The sequence below is a fragment of the Cervus canadensis genome, chromosome 25, assembly GCF_019320065.1.
Source record: "Cervus canadensis isolate Bull #8, Minnesota chromosome 25, ASM1932006v1, whole genome shotgun sequence".
Classification (NCBI taxonomy): Eukaryota; Metazoa; Chordata; class Mammalia; order Artiodactyla; family Cervidae; genus Cervus; species Cervus canadensis.
This window is the reverse complement of record NC_057410.1, coordinates 6,835,423-6,856,056: the sequence shown is the minus strand read 5'-3', so window position 1 is coordinate 6,856,056 and position 20,634 is coordinate 6,835,423. Positions and strand designations below refer to the sequence as shown.

The 20,634-nt window shown below is 42.3% G+C and overlaps 1 protein-coding gene and 1 non-coding gene across 2 annotated transcripts in view; both read left to right on the top strand.

The window, feature by feature from the left end:
• PPM1H (protein phosphatase, Mg2+/Mn2+ dependent 1H) overlaps window positions 1–20,634 on the top strand; it is a 290,096-nt gene that overhangs the window by 70,526 nt on the left and 198,936 nt on the right. The gene's annotated exons all lie outside the window — the stretch shown is intronic.
• LOC122427897 lies at window positions 11,577–11,683 on the top strand. Its single transcript, XR_006265589.1, has one exon. It is a non-coding gene; the product is annotated as a U6 spliceosomal RNA (small nuclear RNA).

Sequence of the window (20,634 nt, the reverse complement as noted above, 5' to 3'; positions counted from 1 at the left end):
GATACATTTCCTTAAGAATGAAAGTGAATCAGTTGAGAATTTGTCTCTGAGAAATGGAATGCATTTAACCAGCAAGTTAGCCATAGAATTAGAAACCCCTTCTCATTTTAAATGAGTATCTCTGAATAGGAATATTTGGGTTACAGCATACACATATGTGAATAGCAGAGTGGGTGGAGTTATAATTATCTTTACTTAAACAGCTCTGTAGGTGGAACCCATTTTGTATGGTGTAATTTGAATGAATTTAAAGCTTTGAGTGATTCTTAGGGTTGTATGATACTCTTCTACCTTGGAGAACAAAATATCCTCATTAAGAGAACTATTGAATTTTCACTAAAGCGCTTTCATAAGATTGAGATGATGTGTGTTAAATTAACAATAAAGGGCAAATTGCTACTTTAATATGTCTCTGCCTTTTATGTAGGAGAGAATGATGGAAATCTCCATCAAATGGATTTTCTCAGCACACTTCTATTTCACAAGTCAAATGTTTGGGAAGAAAATACTGATGGGGCTGACTTTCTTTACTACCACTAGACTTCTTTGATAAGGAAAGGTAGCTGTCTGTACATATTCATAAAAGCTGCACATCAAGCCTGCTAGATGTTTTATTTTTTCTGGTTATTACAAGTTCCTTTCAGTTTTGCCCTCCCAGAAATGATATTTTAAAAGGCATGAGTTGTTTCTTCAAAAAGTCCTTGATAGAGGCCTAAAGACTGTCATCATTCAGGTATCTGAAAGTCTTTGAAGTCTTGGGTGTAGGGCTCAGAAGTATTCAGCCACCCTCAAACATTCACATTTATTTATGTAGTATGTGGTCAGAAGACCTTATATCTGCGCTTTTGTGCAAAAACCTCTCTTGAAGGCCGTGTCTTCCAACAGAAAACTCTCCCTGTTTGCTCATCACTGTCATCTTCTGACCACAAGAGTCCCGGCCTCTTCTGGGGGCAGCATGCAGGCTCCACAACCTGCTTGCATCCTAACCCGTGATTTCTTGATCTGCCTAGGTCTGCCAGTGGATTTTCTTTAAGATTTCATCCTTTTTATCTCTGCAGCCTACTCTCTAGGTCTTTCATGATCTTTACTTTCTGACCACCTTTCCAGGTAGAAAACTCTAGGCCAGAGTTTCTCTGTAGTTTGGTATACATCTCAGCAGACTTTGAGGCAGCAATTAGAAACATTGGTGACCCATGGACCCCACTTGTTCTTATGTGTATTTTATTTGGCCCACATGGTGTTTTCAAAATCTAGAAATTTTCCATAATAGAGATTCTTGGCTTCTCTTAAAATGCCAGGAGACTTGGCGATACTGAGCATATTCCCATAATCAGCTGGAGCTGGGCTCAATCCCCAACCCCCCTTTAGCGGGACACACGCTCTGCAGTGTACTGCGAGCACTGCTGTGCCCTGGATGCACCATTCTGGCCCAGAAGCATTTGGGTCTGTGCCCTCCTCCACGGAAAATGAGAACTTCCTTCCAGGAAGTCTTAGCAGTGAGGATTCACTTCCTCATCTGCCTCTCTTGCTACATCCTTGTGGTTTCTCTTTTGGAATTAAAATAGTTACTGTTCAGAATGAAATGGAGAGTAATAAGGCCTGTGTTTGAATACACAAAGTGTGTGATGTCCCAGGGAGAAGGAAAAAACAACTCCCCCAAAAATAGCCACAAAGGCAGTACCGCAAGAAGCAATTGCACGTAAAAGAAGCAACACATGTCAGCTATAGTCGACCAAGTCTGAAGAGTTGCAGTTTAAATGAAAGTTATATTATCTAGTTACAGTTTTCACTACTCAAAACTTGTGATTTGTTAGACTGCTTGAATTTCAGTACTTCCTCATGACAGCCGGCATCCTGTGAGAGACGCTACTGTCCCAGATGCTTTGCAAAAAGTTCTGTCTAATCCTTAAAAAAGCCTGGGAGGAATGTGGTTCTAGGAGCCCCAATTCACGGAGGAGAGAGAGTTGAGGCTCATAGTTTATTTTGCACATGCGGGCAAGGTGGGATTTTAACCTAGTCTAGTTTGATTTATAAATTGGTGCTGTTCTCCGCACACCTCACCACCTGTCTTAGTGAGTTTTCGATGTCATCTCACTCATGCTACGTTTTGTTGTGTTGAGGTAGATCTGAGACTCGGTTTTCTTATCTGGAAAAAACAGAGGTGTCATGCCTAATCTTCCAGTTTCACAGGGTGTCGGAGTGTTAAATGAGATGATGTACGTGGAAGGGCTGGATGAATGATGAAACAGTAGAGGCAGTGTGATTCTGTTTTCCCACGTCGAGGTTCATACCTGCCGGTGTCCTGGCCAGGAAACTTAGCAGCAATTCAGACTGCCATGAATTGGAGATAGAACTTTGGCACATTGGTTTTGTTGTAAATGTAAGCTGTATGTTTCGAAGGAGGCTGCGGCGTGACAAGCCCTTTGACAGTGAGTTGGAGGAACAGGGTTAGGTATTCTGCACTTCATAAGCAGGATTATGATCACGTGGCCTTGAATGACTTGGACAATTTTCTGTAATTCGGTTTCCCCACCAGAAAGTTGTAACAGTTCATCCAAATCATTTCCAAAGTCCCAGCTCCAATTTCTCACCTTCATCAGTTTACTTGACATTGAATTCTGTGCCTGTTTTATTACTTTCTTATTCTTTATGCTGAATATTTGCAGGGTTTTTGGCCTCTTTGTAAGGGGTACTTTCAAAGATTTTATTTGCTGGTTCCTTGCCACACCCTGCCCCAAAGGACCAACTCATCCTACATTCTTCCTGCCTCTTGGGTTTATAGAGATGTCTGTTAGCACATGTTTTATTCCTTTTTAAATCTGTGACTTTTGAATGTCATTTAAGAAAAGAAAAGTCTATTGGGAAATCCTGGCCGGAAAGAAGGCCCCCGGAGCCTCCACGGAGGTGGGTAGCCTGGTGCCAAGCTTGGGTGTCAGATGAGAGCTTTGTTTCTCTTTAGTCAGGTGATACACTTCCTGACTTCAGATTTTTAAAATGCAAAGTGTTGAAGGCTTTGCATCTGTGATTGTTGCATAAGACAATGAGCAGGGCGAATTTGGAAGAGGATTGAGACCGTTATTTGGCCAACTGTTGTGAGTGAGCAGCTATTCAGGGCTGAGATGACTAGCTGCAGTTGTGAAAGGATCATTTTCTGTCATTTGCTGAGACAGTGAACTTCCTCCAAAATGTGGCCAGAGCTGTTATTAAAGATAATGCATCATGCTGTTTAAAATGCAAGTCACCACAGGGTTCATTATGAAAATAGAAGTTTGAGTGTCTTGGTTTATCTCTGGAGCCGGAAGAGGCATAGAGATTGGAACAAGTGACTGAATCCTTAACTTGCTGTGAAGTTGTGACCTCCTAGGTTTGGAGCTCTACCTGGCCTTTTATACACTCTTTCCCCCACATATTCTGGATGAATGTTGATAAGGAGCTGGAATTAAAGATCACATGCTTCCTGGAGGCTTGTTTCCTCATTAAGTCATTTCCTTAATGTTTCTTGAAACACCTCCAGTATATCCTTCAGGCGTGTATTTTCCACCATGGTAAATATCAGCTTGTTGCTACTAACTTAGCTTTTGATTTTATAGGATTTTAGCTAATTTGTATGTGTACATAATTTGAGGCAAATAATGAAAAATTAATGGTACCATTTTATGTGTGAAGATTTGAATTAAGACATGAAAGCCTTAAACTGGCCTTTAAACTTGAAATTCTATTAATGGCGGGGGGGGGAAACGTTTTGGTACCCCCTTTACTCCTCATCTTCCCTGTCAGGGAAAGGGTGAGGGGTATTGAAAGCTCTTCTATTTTACCAAAGCACTTAAATTACAAAGAAGTTATTGCTGGGCAATAAAACTCTCAGCAAGCATTGAAGTATGTAAATAGTAATAATGGGCCTTATCCCTTTGTTTAGGACCTTAAGAAGATTTAGATTAACAGCACTTCACTTTTCCTTTCAATTGAGGAATACACACAGAGTGAAATAAACCAGAAACATTAAGGGCCGGCTTTTAAAGCGTGGCTAGTGACCGTAGGAACGGCCGTCAGGGAGTAGGCAGCGGGCTGGGGGTGGGGCAGGCACCTCTGCGGTGGGTGCTGAAATGCTAGCTTCTATAAAGGATGTCGGGTAGTCAGCTATGAAAGAGGAATGAACGACATCAGGAACAAAGCTTATCCACGTCACAGTTACCCATGCCAGGGTCGATAAATCAGCACAAGGTAGCCAGTTGTGCCGAAAACTCCAGGAAAAGCGGTTACCAGTCTTCACTGGTAATAACCGTAACATCTATTTGTTTGTGCCTATGACTGATTTCTGAGCCACACCCAGTGGGCTGCACAGAGATGGATAGTACTGATTTCTTACTCCCGGGGCTCTTGTCAATTTAATAGAGTAGAAAGATCTCAGAGTCTGTGACTATGGTACAAGGTGGTTCCTTGTGGCCCCTGAAAGAGTTAGGAAAACTAATGGAACATACCAATGAGACTCTCTGGGACTAATTGAAAGATGAGCTGGGAGAATGTTCTTAAGTCTTGAAGAGAGTAGCAGAGTATCAAAAATGTTCAGGGATTCCATCATTGTACCACTTCTGTTTATTAAATGCAACATGTTAAATTTACCTGACTATTAGTGTGTTCCTCTTGTGAAAACTTTGAGTGTTTTAGTGTTAAAACTCACTGGTTAATCTTTTTTAGCATGCATTCTCAATGAGGATGATAAAACCCTTAAGTGTGCAAAAATAGGTCCTTGGGAGGTAAAAACATTTTAGATATTGCAATAGTTTGTGTCTCTCCAAAGCACATATCTTTCTTAAAAAATCTTTTCCCTTAGTACTCAGTCTTTGTTTTTGTTTTTTTGTTAGGAAAAATTTAATTGTTCTCCTTAGGGAAGCAGTAGTGAAAAGATTGAAAAATACTGCTTTAGATAATCGTTACCTCTCACGCTGGTGCTATAAATGGCACTTTGTTTAAAATATCACTAATTTTATGATAGATAGTGTGGCTTCACCTATGAAACATGGTTTGTCTCTTCTCACTCTTTAAATTATTTTAATTATCATAAAACATTTGATGTGATCCAAACTCTGGAATAAAAATAGTGTCCTGGCCAGTCCTATATAAAAGATTCTGCAAAGACGGTTGATAAATATAGTTAAATCTGTCCATGAGAATGTACTGCACTTAAAACTTAGGGAAGAAAATCATAGAACTGTTTCTCTAATATCTGAATATAAATATAGTGTAACTTTAAAACAATTTTTATTGGAATATAATTCATTTACAATGTTGTGTTAGTTTCAGGTGTACACCAAAGTGAACCAGTTAAACATATATCCGCTCCTTTTCAGATTTGTTTCCCATTTAGGCCAATACTGAGTATTGAGTAGAGTTCCCTGTGCTGGTACAGTGGGTTTTTATTAGTTGTCATTTTTATAAATAATAGTGTGTATGTTGAATGTATAATGTAACTTTGGAAGAGTAAACGCTTCTAAAATGTGGGAACCTGTGAATTTGCTATTCATACTTTTTATTATTAAAACTAACTTAAAAGATTAATAATTATCTTCCAGGAGGGCAATGTCCGCTTAGGGATCGATAGCAAATATGCACTGGGACTTTTTTAAAAGATAGGTTAAATGAGAGCCAAAAAAAAGTTTGAGGACTCATGACAAATGGAAAAGGGTATATATATTCAATACTTATTGTGCAAACACTTTGTTTATGCAAAGTGCCTTGCTGGATGCCTGCCCGCCCTGTGAAACCCTCACAAAGGGAGCTAGGAATGCATTCAAATAAGAACAATAAGATGCAATCTGCACAGTATGATAAATATTGTGTATGGAGTTCTGAGAGGTGAAAGGGGAAAAGTACAGGCGCAAACAAAGGTGATCTAATTTGGAAAAGAGAAGGTTGAAGAGGATTTTCCTTGGCAGCAACATAATAAAATGCATTTGAACTTACAGCATGAAGGGCCTAAATAAAGCTCAGCATGCAATGGGCCTTGATCCAAAGACCAGGAATGACTGAATCTGTGTTGAGCCATCATCATGAAGTTTACTTATTTTGTATTGTTGGCTCTGCCAGGTCTGCATTGCTTTGTGCAGTTTTCTCTAGTTGAGGTGAGCAAGCTTTCATTGCAGTGGTTTCTCTTGCTGCGGCGCGTGGGCTGCAGACTCGCAGGCTGCAGTCGTTGGGCACACAGGCTCCTTGGTCGCGCTGTTTGCCGGCTCTAGTGCGCGAGTTCAGTAATTGTGGTGCATAGCCTTAGTTGTCCCGAGAGCCACCCAGAAGAGTTCAGGGGGATTCAAAAGAGGTCAAAGCTGAAATAGAATCTGCCTGCTTCCCAGATGGCGCAGTGGTAAAGAACCCTCCTGCCAATGCAGGAGACATAAGAGACGCCGGTTTGATCGCTGGGTCATGAAGATCCCCTGGAGGAGGGCACGGGAACACACTCCAATATTCTTGCCTCGAGAATCCCGTGGACAGAGGAGCCTGGATGGCTACTGTCCATAGGGTCGCACAGAGTTGGGCACGACTCAGGTGGCTTACAGCATGCACGCTAAGGGGGCAGCTTGTATACACCGACGGCAGTGGGAGGGTTTCCTACCCCTGGGGGTCTCGTTAACAACATACGGCAGCAGAAGACATTCTTCCAGCTTTTGTATCAGATGAGGGCAAGGGTAAAGGTTGATAGAGAATGTCTCTGGCTTGGGTGCATGCCTTGTGAGTAGGTTAAAGCTTGGTCACGCAGGGCAGGGTTGGGGGGGAGGGGTAAGCCTGCAGGCCTAAGATGGACCTGACAGATGGAGTCGGTGTGGTCCAGCCGTACAACGCTCCTACCCTTCCTTTCTCTACTCTCCTACCCCCCCATGCCTGAGGGTGTGGGCGCACACACCCCTATCCATACAGAGTTTATACCTTCGCTGGCCAGAAGATTCTTTCACATCTTAAAGCTTGATTTGTAAATTGCATCGAATATCACATAGATGCATTAGATTTATGTGTAACTCAATTTAAGAAAAGACAACATAATTCTTTAGTAATTTAATATTTAGCACAGCTGTGGAGGTGAAATAAATTATTGTGATGAAATAACCTTGTGCATGTCAGTGTGTGCTCAGTCTTGTCTGACTCTTGGTACCCCATGGACTGTAGCCCACCAGGCTCCTGTCCATGGAATTTTCCAGGCAAGAATACTAGAGTGGGCTGCCATCTTCTACTCCAGGGGATCGTCCTGATCCAGGGATCAAACCCGTGTCTCCTGCTTCTTCTGTATTGGCAGGCAGATTCTTTACTAATGTGCCACCTGGGAAGGCCCAACCATGTGCATAGTAACCTGTAAAGCTATAGGATCTCTCCAGTTTCGGGGACCACCCAGGCTATATTGCTTCACTTTCTTAGTTACAGTTTCCAGTGTGATTCCAGATACAACGTTAGATTCTATTTGGCATCGTTCATTTTAAAATTGTTGACAAAGCCTCTCTTTTGTAAATGATCCTGGGACATTTCTGTGTCCAACCAAGCTGGAGCAACAAGGATTCAGTTCAGTTGCTCAGTCGTGTCCGACTGTTTGTGACCCCGTGGACTGCAGCACGCCAGGCTTCTCTCTCCATCACCAGCTCCCAGAGTTTACTCAAATTCATGTCCATTGAGTCGGTGATGCCATCCAACCATCTCATCCTCTGTTGGCCCCTTCTTCTCCTGCCTTCAATCTTTCCCAGCATCAGGGTCTTTTCAAATGAGTCAGTTCTTCGCATCGGGTGGCCAAAGTATTGGAGTTTCAGCTTCAACATCAGTCCTTCCAGTGAACACTCAGGACTGATCACCTCTTGGATGGACTGGTTGAATCTCCTTGCAGTCCAAGGAACTCTCAAGAGTCTTCTCCAACACCACAGTTCAAAAGCATCAATTCTTTGACGCTCAGCTTTCTTTATAGTCCAACTCTCACATTCACACATGACTACTGGAAAAACCATAACCTTGACTAGACGGAGCTTTGTTGGCAAAGTAGTGTCTCTGCTTTTTAATATGCTATCTAGGTTGGTCATAACTTTCCTTCCAAGGAGTAAGCGTCTTTTAATTTCATGGCTGCAGTCATCATCTGCAGTGACTTTGGAGCCCCACAAAAATCAGGTCTGCCACTGTTTCCACTGTTTCCCCATCTATTTGCCATGAAGTGATGGGGCCGGATGCCGTGATCTTAGTTTTCTGAGTGTTGAGCTTTAAGCCAACTTTTTCACTCACCTCTTTCACTTTCATCAAGAGGCTCTAGTTCCTCTTCACTTTCTGCCATAAGGGTGGTGTCATCTGCATATCTGAGGTTATCGATATTTCTCCCAGCAGTCTTGATTCCAGCTTGTGCTTCCTCCAGCCCAGCATTTCTCATGATGTACTCTGCATATAAGTTAAATAAGCACGGTGACGCACTCCTGGGTTTGTCCTAAAACCTGAAATGAGCCAAAGAAGAACAAAACAAATACATATGGTTTTAGGGACTCTGGGCATCACGCAGCAACCGTTTCCCATTCCCCGAGAGATGGGAAAGAAAGGAGGTGAGCCCCCCAGTGGTTCCAGCTTTGAGAGGGGAGAAGCCCTGGTGGAACTCAGCAGACTCCTTGAGTTGAAGAAGAGCTGAGGGTCTGAAGAGACCAAGGAGGCTAGACTTCCCAGAGCAGCATAGTAAGAGGAAAGAGCTCTACAGAGAGAATGGTCCAGAGATCTGCAGGGCATGCCCTCTAGTATTCAGCAGAGTTCTGTGAGCTCATTCATGTGAGGGATGAGCTGAGACTGGAGAAGAAGCTGTTTGAAAGCATTATAGCAGCAGTACTAGTGCCCACACAGAGCCAAGAACAGTGCCTGTTGCCATCAGCCAGACCGGAAACGTAACCACTCGTGGGGCCTTGAGTAGAGCGCTCAGGGGGGTCTTGCCTTAAATACTGGGGAATGACTCGTCCCTGATTAAACTTCCTAGTCCTGCTTGACAAATCTTAAAAGGAACATCTGAAACTGTGACCCAAAACAAAGCTCAAAAACATTCATAGGTGGACGTCCCTGGTAGAACAGTGATTAAGAATCCGCCTGCCAATGCAGGGGATATGAGTTTGATCTCTGGTCCAGGAAGATTCCACATGCCTTGGAGCAGCTGACCCCATGCACCACAGTGGCTGATCCACACTCTAGAGCCCACATACTGTAACTACTGAAGCCCATGCATCTAGAGCCTGTGCTTCCAAATAGGAGAAGCCGCCACAATGAGAAGCCCTTGCACGCAACAAGCGGTCGTCCCCTGCTCGCTGCAACTAGAGAAAGCCCTCATGCAGCAATGAAGACCCAGTGCAACAAAAAAATTTAAAAAAAATTAATCATTAAAAAATACTCATAGGTACACAAAAATATCCAGTACCCAACAAGGTAAAATTCATTGTCTGGAACACAATAAAAAATTACCAGGCAGTCAAGGAAGCAGGAAAATAAGATTCAGTTGTCAGCTTTGCTTGTCAGTCCCTCACAGGCCCATGCCAATCCAGTCATGTACAGAATGGTCTAGGTTTTGGTTGTGAGGTTTAACCAGGTTCTCTGTCCTCTTTGTTTTTCATACAATAGAATTTATGCCTCGTTGGTTAGATTGGGAAGAATGCTTTATAGGCAATGCTTTATATTGCATCACCCCAGAAGGCATATAATGTCAGATCATTCCTCATGGGATACATCTTAGATCTTTTGATTAAGCTCGTGATCATCACAGCTTTCCCTCATAAATGTGTCCAGTTCAGTTCAGTCGCTCAGTCGTGTCCGACTCCTTGCGACCCCATGAACCGCAGCATGCCAGGCCTCCCTGTCCATCACCAACTCCCGGAGTTTCCTCAAACTCGTATCCATCGAGTCGGTGATGCCATCCAGCTATCTCATCCTCTGTTGTCCCCTTCTCCTCCTGCTCCCATTCCCTCCCAGCATCAGGGTCTTTTCAGATGAGTCAGCTCTTCGCATGAGGTGGCCCAAGTATTGGAGTTTCAGCTTCAGTGTCAGTCCTTCCAATGAACACCCAGGACTGATCTTCTTTAGGATGGACTGGTTGGATATCCTTGCAGTCCAAGGGACTCTCAAGAGTCTTCTCCAACACCACAGTTCAAAAGCATCAATTCTTTGGTGCTCAGCTTTCTTCACAGTCCAACTCTCACATCCATACATGACCACAGAAAAAACCATAGCCTTGACTACACGGACTTTTGTTGACAAAGTAATGTCTCTGCTTTTTAATATGCTGTCTAGGTTGGTCATAACTGTCCTTCCAAGGAGTAAGCATCTTTTAATTTCCTGGCTGCAATCACCATCTGCAGTGATTTTGGAGCCTAAAAAAATAAAGTCTGCCACTGTTTCCCCATCTATTTCCCATGAAGTGATGGTGTGTTTATCTATAAAATTGGCATGCTGTCTGTGAGGTGATACTTTGGCACTATGTAAATATCTTTGCCAGTAATATTTCACCTGAGGATTTTAGCATACATTGATAATCTTGGCCCAAACTAATTATATTATTGGGGATTGCAAAATGATTCTTTTCTAATGGTCACTTCTTTGTACTTAATGTCATTTTTCTGTAAAGAGAATTTTTCTTTATTAACTGAAGATCACCTGAAGTTCTTATAAAAATGACAGGTTCACTACTTAATTTCTTTCCTTTAATTGTTTATCAATTTTCAGAATAAGTAGCTAGAGTAAATAATCACTCCCATTAGTAGTAATTTAGTATTTTTAGTGCCTTTTTTTTTACTATTATTGTGAATATGGGAATCTTTTTTCTATGTAAAAATATGTATATTTTTGATGCTCTAATGATCTCAGATTTAACCAGTTACAGTCCCTTGAAACATGTTCCTGTGTCCTTTGGAAAAACCCTATTATCTTTAAGTATTTCTGTGCTTATTCATCCAAAACGCTGCCTCTGATTCATTTGTACTTTCACTGTCTCATATTATTAACCAGCCAGGTTTCTCTCAGTGGAAAAGGGGTTTAGAAATCAGTGTCTCAGTGCTCAGAATGCTCACTCTCCTGTGGTATCATTTCAAATAGACAGACCCTTTCAAATAGACAGAGTTTTGAAAAATATGTGTTTAGACAGCTGAAATTCTACTGTTATTTCCAACTGAAATTTAACTTAACATCATAAGGTTTTTCTTAACTTGGATTTAATTTATTTATTGCCTTATATTAAAAATCCTGGGTCTTAATAAATAACATTGATGTTTCCTATATCCTAATAGTATATGGTTTCAGATTTTCAACACCAATATTTATGATCACAGTAAAACCACTGATATAGAAAAGGCAGAAGAACCAGAGATCAATTGCCAACATCTGTTGGATCATAGAAAAAACAAGAGTTCCAGAAAAACTTCTGCTTTGTTGACTACATTAAAGACTTTGACTGTGTGGATCACAACAAACTGTGGAAAATTCTTAAAGAGATGAGAATACCAGACCACCTGACCTGCCTCTTGAGAAATCTGTATGCAGGTCAGGAAGCAACAGTTAGACCTGGACATGGAACAACAGACTGGTTCCAAATTAGGAAAGGAGTGCTCGCTTCGGCAGCACATATACTAAAATTGGAACGATACAGAGAAGATTAGCATGGCCCCTGCGCAAGGATGACACGCAAATTCGTGAAGCGTTCCATATTTATAAAAAAAAAAAAACAACAAAAAAAAAACAAATTAGGAAACGAGTACGTCAAGGCTGTATATTGTCACCCTGCTTATTTAACTTATATGCAGAGTACATCATGTGAAAATGCTAAATGCTGGGCTGGATGAAGCACAAGTTGGAATCAAGATTGCCTGGAGAAATATCAATAACGTCAGATATGCAGATGACACCATCCTTATGGCAGAAAGTGAAGAAGAACTAAAGAGCCTTTTGATAACAGTGAAAGAGAAGAATGAAAAAGCTGGTTTAAAACTCAACATTCAAAAAAAGAAAAAACTCAGCATTCAAAAACTAAGATCATGGCATCTGAATCCATCACTTCATGGCAAATAGATGGGGAAACAACGGAAACAGTGACAGAGTTAATTTTGGGGGGCTCCAAAATCACTGCAGACGGTGACAGCAGCCATGAAATTAAAAGATGCTTGCTCCTTGGAAGAAAAGCTATGACAAACCTAGACAACATATTAAAAAGCAGAGACATTACTGACAAACGTCCGTCTAGTCAAAGCCATGGTTTTCTCAGTAGTCATGTATGGATGTGAGAGTTGGACTATAAAGAAAGCTGAGTCCCGAAGAATTGATGCTTTTGAACTGTGGTGTTGGAGAAGACTCTTGAGAGTCCCTTGGACTGCAAGGAGATCCAACCAGTCCATCCTAAAGGAAATCAGCCCTGAATATTCATTGGAAGGACTGATGCTGAGGCTGAAGCTCCAATACTTTGGTTACCTGATGTGAAGAACTGACTCATTTGAAAAGACCCTGATGCTGAGAAAGATTGAAGGCAGGAAGAGAAGGGGACAACAGAGGATGAAATGGTTGGATGACATCACCGACTCAATGGACATGAGTTTGAGCAAGCTCCAGGAGATGGTGAAGGACAGGGAAGCCTGGCGTGCTGCGGTCCATGGGGTCGCAAAGAGTCAGACACAACTGGGCAACTGAACTGAACTGAAATCCACTGAGCAGATTTTAAGTTTTTTTGTCCTTTTTCCTCTTTAGATTGTTAATATATCCCACAGTTGTTCAAAAGTGACTTGTAGTAGCCCATGTGATTAGATTGCTGAATTAATAATAGTTTGAATTTGTTTTCAACTATGGGATATACATTTTTTCATTTATTGATTTACTTTTCAAAAGGCAAAATTATTTTCTTAAAAAGATAGTATGTACTTTAAAAAATCTAGTTCCATTCTCTCCTTCACCTCACCCCTCCCACACCTATCCCCATCGGTATCTGTTTTTTATTACTTTCTAGTTTATTCTCCAGGCCTGTGTGTGACCTCAGTTGTGTCCACCTCTTTGTGACCCCGTGGACTGCCAGGCTCCTCTGTCCATGGTATTTCCAGGTCTGAATACTGGAGTATATTGCCATTTCCTACTCCAGGGGATCTTCCCAACCCAGAAATCAAACCTGAGTCTCTTGCGTCTCCTGCATTGGCTGCTGCTGCTGCTAAGTAGCTTCAGTCGTATCCGACTCTGTACGACCCCATAGACGGCAGCCCACCAGGCTCCCCCGTCCCTGGGATTCTCCAGGCAAGAACACTGGAGTGGGTTGCCATTGCCTTCTCCATCCTGCATTGGCATGTGGATTCTTTACCACTGCACCACATTGCTTTTATTTATGTGTATTCTTATTTTCTCTTTTTATATTTATTTTGCTTTTTTCCCCATTTATTATATCCTGGAGATCACAGTAATGATATAGATTTTTTTTTTCAAAAAAATAACAAAAAAACCCCTTCTGTTTGTGAAATGATCGTGAAAATCTCTGTTTATGAGAGGTTGTCAGAGTCTTTAAAGGATAATGTGAAAGTTTGAAACTGTAATTTATCAAATCTTTGACTACAAAAACACATTCATTAAATTTTTGAAATGTCTATACAGTGTTGGAGTTTGGAGCCAACTGAAAAGGTGTCAGTTGGTGTTCAGTTACTCTATAAATTGTTATTTATGTGCTTTGGAATTTGTGACAGTCCTAGGAGCAGTTGTTTAAATAGGTCACCTTTGGATTAGAGCTAACGTCTGTTTGTGGATAGGTATGGATGCTATTTTAAGTTCTTTTCCTAGCTTATTCAGAAAAACAAGCCGACAAGTGAAAGATTTCCCTGAAACTGGTCCATTTACTCTCTGTGCATTGTATCACCTTAAAACTTTGCATTCTCTGAAAAAGGGAGACATTTTAGTACTTTGAGTTGTATAGTTTGTACCAGTGGCCACGGATAACCTCATAATTGCCAAATCTAGTATACACTTGAACTTTTCCTGGCACCTGACACTTTATGTTCTTAAATGCTCACCTCCTTGGCTTCTGTGGTATCAGGCAACCCTGAAAATTCCTTCTGAGACTGCAAACTTCTGAGACTCATCTTCCTTGCTTTGCAGTGTAGTGAGTGGGGAGGTTTAGACAATCTGAGTCTGGCTTTATCTCTTGAGAGCTGTCTGAACCTGGGTTAGTCAGTTTTCTGGATTCAATTTTTATAAAATGGGACATGTAACACCTCTCCTATCTATTTATTATTGGGAGACCCAAAAGAGATAATGATACAATTAAATTAGAAAGTTTTGACAAATGTTACAGTACTCATTTTTCTTGGTAGTAGAAAGTATGTTGTAGTTATTAATTTGGAATATAGACAGTGTATAATTATCTTTGATAGGAGAACGGTTGTCCTGGATGGTAACTGACCTCCCAGGCTGGGCGTGCTCAACAGCCAGCATGGCCTCCACTTCAACCACTGGAAACAAACTTCCTGTGTCTTGCCTTTCCATCCTGCTGTCCCTTTTTCCCATTTCTTTTTTGTTGCCAATATGAATGAATCTCAAGTGTGGTAGACTGGCAACCACTGCTATTCAAACTCTCTTCCTCTGCAGCTAGTGACCCCATAGAGCCCTCCAAGGACTGATTTGCATCTCCTTCCTGGAGAGTCCCACTGCCTTAGCCAAGCTCCCGCCACTCATAGTGACTGACACCCCCCTTCCACTCCCAAATTCATGTTCCTGCCATGATAATTCCGCACCTTACTGGGTTCCTCCTTTCCGTCTCTCGAAGCTTCTGGTGCTTCTGACAGTAGCAGTACTAACCAGTACTAGAGGCTTATAAACCAGGGTTATATCACATGCTATTCTTTAGCTTAGTGGCCTAAGGCTGAGGGTGCCTCGTTCCCTCATTGGAGGGACCTCTAGTCCCTGGCCAACTCAAAGGGACTGTGTTTTTTCTAGTCCAGTTACTCAATGTCGTTAGTAAACCAGAACTGTCACCCCCACTTGGGGTCTTTTCGTGAGCCTACCTTACATCTATTGAGTCAAAAATCTCTTGGTGTGGAACCCACGTTTTCAGAAGTTCTCCAGGTGACTTGTAGGCATACAACAGTTTGAAAATCATTATAAACAACTGATATTGGAATTCCAAATGGAAAGAAGGATACTTTTCCATGAAAAGTGTCATAAATTGTATTTGTTGTCATTCAGTATTGTGCTTTATGGTTTAGTAAAATTTCCAGGGAAGCCTGTAAATGGAACTGATGTTGTTTTGGTCAAAATGTATATTGAGTCAGTCATCTTATTCACAGACTTTTTTTTTTTATTTGGCTGCTTTAAGTCTTAGTTGCGGCTTCTGGATCTTTCGTTATAGTGCACAGGGCTTAGTTGCTCTGCAGTATGTGGGATCTTAGTTCCCCAACCAGGGATCAAACCCACCTTCCCTGCATTGCAAGGCAGATTCTTAACCATTGGACCACGAGGGCGGGCCCACAAACTTTTAATTATAGCCCTTTAGGAATGCATTAATAAGTTAGAAAGTATTTTGAAAATGTAGGATGTGAGAATTGTGTATTGCTTTTATTATTTACTAATTAATTCATATTTCATGTCAGTGCAGAAAGGATATGTTGCAACGAGCTTATAAAAATATGCAATTTAGAAGGTAATGAAATGAAAATTACCCTCATGGCTCTTTTTATGAAGAAAAATTCTTCCTCCTGATTTCCTCTCATGCCCCTGGTTCCGCTATTAAAATTCATTCTCAGCCATTTGGAGCCTGTTTCTTACTACAGCCAGGATTCTGCAACAATGAGATCTATTTTAATCTCTAGATTGAAATGCAGTAAGGAAGGTAAACAGTTACCTCATTTCAAATCCGTGGAATTTCCAACAATTTCTGAGACTTATGTAAGTTCTTCCGTTTCTCAGGGTCATAGTTGGGAGGGGTGGTTAGTTCTTATTTGCTAAATTTCTAATAATTGAAGATCCTGCTGTCTTCTGATGGTAAATGTCAGGAATAGCTCTCTACATTAGTAGAGAGCTCTCTGCATTTTATTCATAAAATGCAGCTTTAAGAAAGAGTCTTCCCAATAAACTTTGGTTAGCTCAACTGATAAGTTAAAAGTCTTCAGGGATTGAATATGCCTGACCAGAGAGGCCCCCAGAATTGTATCTCAGTGTCTCTTTTTGGTCATAACTGTCCAGTTTTGCTGTTACTGATTTTTTTTTTTTTTTTTTTTAGTTTCTCTTTTACTGTTGAGGATAAGTATCTAGAGATTCTTGAGCTTGTGATAAGAATTTTAACACTGAGTTACTTTTTCTTCCCTGATGTCAACAAACATTTCATTCTGGCTGTTTGGCTCTCTGCTATATATCAGGCCCTACACTAGTCTCTGAGAATGTAAGATCAACATCAAGTAAGACGCTGCCTGTGCCCTCTTGGTACCTAATTGCTCCTTGTAGTAACAGTACAAGTGAGGATTATAAGCGTTGGTTGTTCTTTGACTCCTTAAGTAGCAATTGACAGCCACCCAAAGGGAATTTATTATAGGATGTTGGGATTACCCCAATATTCCAGGGATAAATAAGTCTTGGAAATAGCTAGGTCTAAGGAGTATTAGTCTAGGGACTCAAAGGTATTCTGTTTATTTCTCATTTGTTCTCTCACCTAATGCTTCGTTGCTTCTTTGTCTCTCTCTCTCTCTGTCTCCCTTCCCTCTCTCAGCCCTACCTTGTTTCCTTTCATTTTCCACGGAAGGGCTCTAATTGGCTCACCCACAGTCAGGCAGCCATCCCTAGACCAGTCAAGGGTGGCCCAGGGAACAGTTCTCTGAGAGGGAGGAGGACAGTAGGAAGGAGAGACCATGTCCAGAAGAAAGTAGGTCTGGACACGTAGAACGTCTCTCTGCCAGGACTTTGCTAAGCACTTTACGCTTATTCATTCTCTCAGTCCTCACAGTGGCCCAGTTGTATAGCTAGAGACACTGAGCTTTAGGAAGCTCAGTTAATTAACTCACCCAAGTCACACAACTAGCAGAGCTGGGAAACCAGCCCAAGTGTTTGGTTATTTCCTACATTGTAATGACTGTACTACTTAATGGCTGTGTTGCAGTGTTTAAGGACTTCAATAAAGAGGTACAGGTGAAGCAGCCTTAAGATGATGTGGTTCTTAAACTGAGTGTTGCCAGTAGGCAGGGAGGATGGGCATCTCAGCCAAAAGGAGGATAGATCATTCCAGGGAGAGGAAAAGGCATGTGTGACGAAATTGTGGCATGCAGCAACACTGCTTTCTGTAAATGATAGGATGGCTTTTATGGCTGAGAATAAGATGTGAGGAGAGCAGATGGGAAAGCTGAGGGTATGGATGAGGCCAGATCATGAAGACCCTTGTGTGGCAGATAAGGTGTTTACGTTTCACTGTGAATCTTCAGAGCTCATTTGAAGGACTTGGAACATAGGAGAGATATGGCCATGCTCATGGTTGAGAAGAGTCTTGCCATGCGCTATGTATTTACCGGGGGAGGGCCAGCCGGTTAGGAGGTTTCTGCAGTGGCACCCAGAGGGTGCTCTGAGGGTCTGAACTAGACATGGGGGATCTAAGCATTGTTGTGAGGTCAGTCTACAGGCTGAGGGACTAGATGTGGGTGAGAATAAGAAGCTAGGAGGACAGGAACATTCTTTGGAATTCTTAGTCCACTAAGACAGGGGTGCCAGAAGCATGGTATTTGAGACAGAGGTAGACAGCAGAAAGAAGGAGCAAATGCGTGCAGGTTTAGGCAGCTTGGATATATGCAAGATGCAAATGCAGGTATCCTGAAGGCATTCAGTAATGCAGGTCAGACACCCCAGAGATCTGTACGTAGGTATGAATATCACAGTGCTTACTGTTTAGATCTGCAGGAAGAACTTGGAAATAGAGATTTCCCAGAGTAAGCAAGCTTGGTAGGAAGGAAAACTAAATGGGAGGGCACAGCAGCCTTTGAGACTCACATGCGTATCCTTACATAGATTAAAGGGCTAGTGGGGGTAGGAAATTTGAGTTAAATTCCTATCGCATACAGACTTGCCATATGTCAAATATACTTTACTAGGTATCAGAGGGTTATCTTAGTACAGCTCTAAAACCACATTCCATCATAAATTAATTTTGGCTCAAGAAGTTGTTGAAGATTTCTCATTAACTGGAGGTGGGAACAGGGACAGATACAGATTCAACAGTTGGAAAAAGGAAGTCTTAGAACTCCCCATTCCAGCAGAGATCATCAGAGTACCCCTGAAAGGTGCTCAGCCAGCTTTTGGAGGCTTCCAGTGAAGGGAATTCCTACTTTCTGATGTACATAATTATTGCTAGGCAGCTTTAAACAGAGAGTGTCAGAATTGCCTTTCTGCTACTTCTGGCTCCCCCTTGGGCCTCTGGAATTTCCCTCCTGCGCAGCCATCCGGGCCACGGCCGCCTGGGTGTAGGCTGTGAGCAGAGCGGGTGAGCCACGCAGCCGAGTTGGTGTGTTGGTGTGTTGGTGTGCCGAATTAAGAATGTGCAGATCATGACAAGCTGAGGGAGGGGCGCGAGCCGCCCACACCGGAGTGGCCGTGGCTCCCGCAGCATCCAGTTCCCATTTTGGGGACGTGAAACCATGGGTCGTTCTGATGGAGGACACAGCTTCAATACAGCCCTGCAAGCAAGTACAGTCACAAGATTTATAGCTTAGAGAGTTCAGAATCGAGGGGGTGAGATGAGCCAGGGGAGGGACGGTCCTCTATGCCAGCTCAGCAGCACGCATCTAGGACAGTCATCCCTGGGTATCCCGGGGCTTGCTCCCGGGGCCCACCAGGGATCCCAAGCCCTGTGGATGCTCACGTCCCTGATAGAAGATGATGCCGTGCGGCAAATACAGCCAGCTCTTGGTATTTGCAGCTTTCACATCCGTGGATAAGGAGGGCTGACTATACTTATAAGTTGGGGTTGAAGTTGGGGTGGGGTTGGGGTGGAAGTACTAACTTTTCTTGGGCTTAACTCTGGTAATTTTCAAACGTGCCCTGGGACAAGTAAAATAAGAACTTATGATGGACATCCTAAGCTCAAAGTTCTCATCTAAATGTCCACATTCTGGATGTGAGCAGGGTTACCATACTATAAAATGCCTAGGCAGCAACTCAGAAGAACGAAAGCTGTTTTGCTCATCACAGCAGTCACTTGGTTATGAGGGGAGACCAGCAATAGAGCTCAGATTAAGATTCTACCTGGAGGTACACCAGGCTCTCGTTTATCAACCACTTTTCTGCCGGAGATGTTTGGGGCTCACTTGATGTGTTTTGCCCTCATGAGCACTTACTATGTAAATAATTTGTTTCCTTGGCAACAGCTCACTTTCCTTGAAGTGAATTGATGGGAAACCCCAATAACAATATTTTAGGCTTTAAGAAACAAATAGCCTTAGGACTCATTGATTACTTATGTCCCCCATGGATGTTATGGAGAATATGAGGAATATGAGTTGGTTCATTCAGCTAACATTTATCGAGTGCCTACTCCCTGCCGTATAACTTGAGAGGAGGGGAAACAACCAAAATCAACACCCAGCAAGCATTCTCCAATGAATTAAAATAATGTTGGGGGCCCAACATTGTCGTCTTTGTTTAAGGATGATATTGGGCATACAGTTTTAAACAGTCAACATATTCGTCAGTGCATTTGTCTCCTTCAAGGCCATCGCACAGTCTCACGGTTCAGTTCGGTTCAGTTCAATCGCCCAGTCGTGTCCGACTCTTTGCGACCGCATGAATCGCAACACGCCAAACCTCCCTGTCCATCACAGACTCCCGGAGTTTACTCAAACTCATGCCCATCAAGTCGGTGATGCCATCCAGCCATCTCATCCTCTGTCACCCCCTTCTCCTTCTGCCCGCAATTCCTCCCAGCATCAGGGTCTTTTCCAGTGAGTCAACTCTTTGCATGAGGTGGCCAAAGTATTGGAGTTTCAGCTTCAGCATCAGTCCCACGGTACTTTCGAGCTTTTTGAGGGTGGAAAGATCAGTTTTCCTAAAATAGAACCCAGACTGGCCCTTCGAGGGCCTCAAGGGTTAAACTAAGCATGTTATTTTCCTGATAAAATAGGGAGCCTTGGTCTGTTAATGAACTTTGTCATGGATCTGGGCACAAAGGTAGAAATGTTGGACCATCAGACTCCTCTGTCCATGAAATTGTTCAGGCAAGAATACCAGACTGGGTAACCATTTCCTTCCTGACCCAGGGATCGAACCTGAGTCTCCTAAATTGCAGGCAGATTCTTTATCATCTGAGCTACACAGGAAAGCCCAACACACTGGGCACAAAGGTAAAAATGTTGGATCAGATAAAAATCAGCTTTCAAAGGACTCTTTTATTGGTGGTGGTAGTGTGCAAATCTGGAAACAAATCAGACTTTCTCTGTAAGGGTTCACAAGGGTGAAGATTTTCCAAAGCAGGTTATATTTAGTTAAAATAAATGTGTTTTTTAAAACAACGGCTGAAGTAATGAGGGGGAAATTATTGTTCTTAATGTACATTTTCAGCAATACCATGCTTGCCCAGGGGAAAAAGAAATGTTGGCATGCTGAAACCGCATGACATGTCACAATTCCATCTTGCAATACCTGTGTTGTATTTATAGGCTGTTGTGCAACTAA